Raw genomic sequence first — 4,848 nt, 5'->3', positions numbered from 1 at the left:
GCCGTGAAGCAGAAGCTAGAGTAATCCAACGCCAAGTACAAGATGGCTGTAGACAAGCACCGCCGACCTCAAATGTTTGACGTAGGTGATGAGGTCATGGTCTTCTTAACGAAGGAAAGGATTCCCGTAGGTAATTACAACAAGTTGAAGCCTCGGAAGTATGGTCCATATAAGATCGTGAAGAAGATTAATGACAATGCCTATATTGTAGATTTACCAGATCATATGGGAATGTCCCGGACCTTCAACATTGCTGACCTTCACCGATACCTGCCGGAAATAACACTTGCCTACCCTAATCACGACTCGGGGTCGAGTTCTCTCCAAGTGGGGGAGAATGATGGAGGCCCATCACAAGGCCCATCTCATCCCTAGGGGCGGCAGCTCCTAGGATAGGGATAAGTTAAATAAGAATTCAAGATAAGGATCCAAGAACCCAAGATTATCAAGACTCTTCCAAGATTAGCAAGATAAGGCAAGACTCTTCCAAGATTATCAAGAAAGACTCCAAGAAGCATCAAGATTAGCAAGATTACCCAAGATTCATGCATTTAGGAAGATCGGACGGTGGAGATTAGGCAAAGAGGAATTCGATCCTATCTAGATTAGATGTTGATCTATCCTAGTTGTTCTTTTCCAGTTCTTTTATAATTTCCAGTTCTTTTACAATTTCAATTTCCAGATGTATTATAAATATTGTTATTTTCCAGTTAATGAAATCAATTCATACTTCAGATTTTCAAAATTTCTTCATGTTCTCTTCTTCCTATTTTCGCCACCTTTTCTCTCTCCTAGAGAAATCGGTGTTATTCGCTAGGTGCTAGCGGACGCCCGGTGCTTGCATAGCCAGCTCCGGTTTCCATTGCTTCCACGCTGCGTCAAAGAAAAACCTAATAGGGAGAAAAATAATGAAAATAATCAGATCATAAACAAAAAGAAAGTGTGTAAAATGCTCACCAGTACTTCTGCAAAGATGTATATATATAGTGGCACTGCAAGGAGAATCATGAAAGATTTGTGAAAGAACCAAGAGAGTAAGAATGAATGATTGGGATGTGATTGACCATCCGACGATATTTACCTCCATTCTTTTGAATCCCATTTATGAATGTTTCAGTCATATCATGCAAGTAAAGCTCCTCTAGCTGGGTAAGGTTGTCAATTCCTATAGGCACTGCTGTTAACAATGGGCATGATCTTATAATTAGTTTCTGAAGCTGGGGTAATGTGCCATTGTCCATCATCACCTTTCTCAAGTTACGCAGTTGATTAAATTCCAATATCTTAAGTTTCTTAAATTTCCCTTCAGAGAAGAGCAACTCAGATCCAGTGTAGGCATCAAGCAATTGAAGATCCAATAGGGTAGGCAAATCTTGAAGGGCTTCAGTGGGATCATCACTTAGTTTTGACCACTTCAGACGTATCCTGACCAGGTTTTGAAGTTCTGAAATCCATCTGGGCATCCTTTCAAGCTGCCCCTTTAGATATAAACGTTGAAGATGGCGAGGGGGATGAGACAGTGTGTTTAGATCTAGATATTCCTCCATGCTTTCTGATGTTATGCTTAATGTATGAAGGCTCTGCATTTTTTCAATAGAGAGACACAAATATTCCCCACTTTCCCTTCTAACTTCAACAATCCCCAATTTCCTTAATTGGGTTAAATTTTGCAGGTCATCAATTATTCGGGTTTCCATGCTTGCTTTTACAAAAGCCAGCTTTTGCAAAGTAGTTAAGCCACCAATTCTCCCATGCACACTAAAACCTCTAACACAACCGAAAGCCGCATAGTTTAGAAAGTCGTACCGATAAATCAGAAGATGGCGTAGTCGATGAAGCTGGAGAATCTCAGAAGACAATTCGGTGATATATGTTTGCTTAAGATCCAATGTTTCAAGGTTTACAAGCTTACCAAACCGACTTGGGTAGATCCTTGATCTTTGTGTTCCTTGAACTTAGATATCTCAACAGAAGCAGATTATCAACTCCTTTAGGAAAAGTCTTCAGAGGTGCATTCTCCAAATCCAAAACCTTCAAGAGCCTGAAGTTTGAAATCACTTTATGGTTAAAGAAGGACGAAGATGATTCATCCATTGGAAACCTGAAAAAAGCTCGAACACATGGAGAGGAGTCCCCCATGAAAGATATTCTGCTGCAATCATTATGAACAGATAAGCGACGGACTTTTTCCAAACTTGTGTCTGACTCTTTCAGGATTTTAGAGAAATTTTCATTTTCGGCCTTTGAAACCAGGATATCGTTCACCAAATAGTGAAGTCGGCAAGTCCTGGGTCGTTCATCAATCTCTGTCTCCATAACATAAACCAAGTTCCTCTTGATAAGATCATTGAGGTAAGCCTCTGCAACATCTTCTAATCTTCTTCCGCTTGATTCCTGTACGAATCCTTCGGCTATCCATAACCGAATCAACCTTCTACAGCTAACAGCGTAACCCTTGGGAAAAATACTAATGTACAAGAGACAATAGGTATGGTGGAAGGAGTAGGACATCAGATTGTTAAAACTTAGAGATAATATTCTTGTAATACATGAAAGTTGTTCATTCCTTGCTAACTCAGAGGCAAGGGTATCATGCAGATTTTCCAAATACAAATTGTTTTTTCTTCCCTCAGTTTCCACCAGTTTACCTATTGCAACAACTGCAAGAGGCAATCCTTCGCACCTTTTCACAATTTTTTCAGACAACACCTTCAAATTTGAAGAGCATTCTCCAAGGGTAGATGAGAAAGCCTTCTTGCATAGGAGTTCCTGTGCTTCCTTTAGAGGTAGTGGTTGAAGGTTATAGACGTGACCGCAGGATCCTATGCAAGAATTGGCAACATCATTTCTACGCGTTGTAACAATTATTCTGCTACTGCATTCATCATTTGGAAACAAATATTTGAAGTATTCCCGAACATCTAGGCTCCATATATCATCAAAAACAACCAGATTCCTTTTATGTTGCAAATAATCCTTCACCATGCCCATTAGTTGAACTGCTCTGGCATTCGGACGGATCATTTGTTGTTCAACTTCTGGAGTTCCCCAATTTATTGATTGGCACAATTGGGACAACAAGCTCCTCAAGATCTCTGTTTTTCTGTATGATTGCCCCACTGCAACCCAAGCATGGCATTCAAAGTTTCCCTTCAATAATCTGTACACTTTCCTAACAAGTGTTGTCTTGCTCAAACCTCCCATTCCAACCACGGAGATCACAGCAGTCATTGATATTGGTTCCCCTATCCAAGAAACCAATTGGTTTGCTGGTTCAACAAAGCCCACAATCTGAGGATCATCTAGGAACAAGCAAGCCACTTTGGGAAACTGTCGTGTTTCGATTGAGGTAGTAGTAGAACTAGCTTGGGCTTGACTTGAAATGATTTCTCTGTATCTTTCTCTTATTTGCCTGATGTCATTGATTCTTTTCTGAATATCTTCTATTTGTTTGCCTATAGAGTGGAAAGATATCAGGTTCCTCAAGGGCTTAGAAGACTGTCGAGCGGCATAAAGCTTGTACTTGTCTATAACATCTTCAATCTCGAAAGCTAGTTGCCCAACCGCTCTTATCCATGGACTCACGCTTGTGTTGCTCTGTTGCCTTGTATAAGCTTCCTTTAAGATCATGTAAATGCTCTCTAATTCAAGTCTGAGATTATCGATATGTCCATGAATGCCTGGTATCATGTGTACTTCTCCTGCCAGCAAGCGCAATCCGTCGAGAAGAAAGGTCACTACGCCCAACTCCATAACCTCACCCCCCTCTATCTATCTTTCTATCTATATATTTTTCCGATTATTTATTGTGAAAGAGATTCTTCTGTAGGCGATGGGTAATGCAGCTTACTTGGATATTGGAAAAGTTCTTACACATTATTGGATGGTGAATCTGTTATAAATCCGTAAATATGCAAAATTAGATCTTAAGAATCATATCGGTGGAATTTGAGAAGAAAATTTCCAATTTCAATATATCAATTGACAAAAGAGAATTTATTTTGTTCTATTTTTTTGTTATTATTTTGGACAACAAAATACTAAAAATTGCCAATGACATATATATGTATATATATATATATAAAACCAAAATCTTTGTTTTTATGTCTATATTTATATACTTTTATAAAAAAGATGAATACTACTTTTCAATTCATTCTATCTCCTCTCATTAAGTTCAATATTTAAGGTATTTTCTCCCATTCTCTCGTAAACTCCTATATTTAAGATTTATTTTTCATCATTAAATTCCTTTAATTAATTTCACACATAATAATTTTAATAATATGAAAAACTATAATTTATAAATTAATTTTTAAATAAAACCATTTCTCTGCATATGATGGATAAGTAATTCAACCATATTGGTTAAATGGGTTAGTTAATGATAAAACAAAAATAAAAAAAAATAATAAAATATAAAGAATTACAGAGAAAAAGAAATTGGGTATATATCTAATATTATATATTTGTTATATTAAACAAAATAAGTATGATACATAAGAAGCACTTTTATTAATGACAAAACCAACCTAAAAATCCTACCATTTAAGGATTTAAAATACCATTTAGATCAAATGGGTCAACTCGTAATGTTATATATAGTTAAATAATAAAATTTTAAAATATAGAAAAAAATAAAAAAAAAAAGAAAATATTGGATGCAACTCTAATATTGTATTTCACAAACATCGTACAAAAATAAGTTGTAAAAGTTATTTTTTTAATAAAGTAAGTGCAATGCAAAATTTACGAGGGTCCTTTTGATAAAGGTGAAATTATGGCTAAGTTTGGTTGATGATGAGGTCAGAGTAGTTGTCAGTGGTTTGGGTGTGCCAAAGCAGCAGG

General features: G+C 36.9%; 1 pseudogene; it reads right to left on the bottom strand.

The window, feature by feature from the left end:
• Positions 1–1,004: 1,004 nt before the first annotated feature.
• LOC104587571 (disease resistance protein RPM1-like) lies at positions 1,005–3,753 on the bottom strand (annotated as a pseudogene).
• Positions 3,754–4,848: the final 1,095 nt, after the last annotated feature.

This window comes from Nelumbo nucifera, chromosome 5, assembly GCF_055504915.1.
Source record: "Nelumbo nucifera cultivar China Antique chromosome 5, China Antique-T2T, whole genome shotgun sequence".
In the NCBI taxonomy this organism is placed as follows: domain Eukaryota; kingdom Viridiplantae; phylum Streptophyta; class Magnoliopsida; order Proteales; family Nelumbonaceae; genus Nelumbo; species Nelumbo nucifera.
This window is presented reverse-complemented; position numbering and strand designations above follow the sequence as displayed.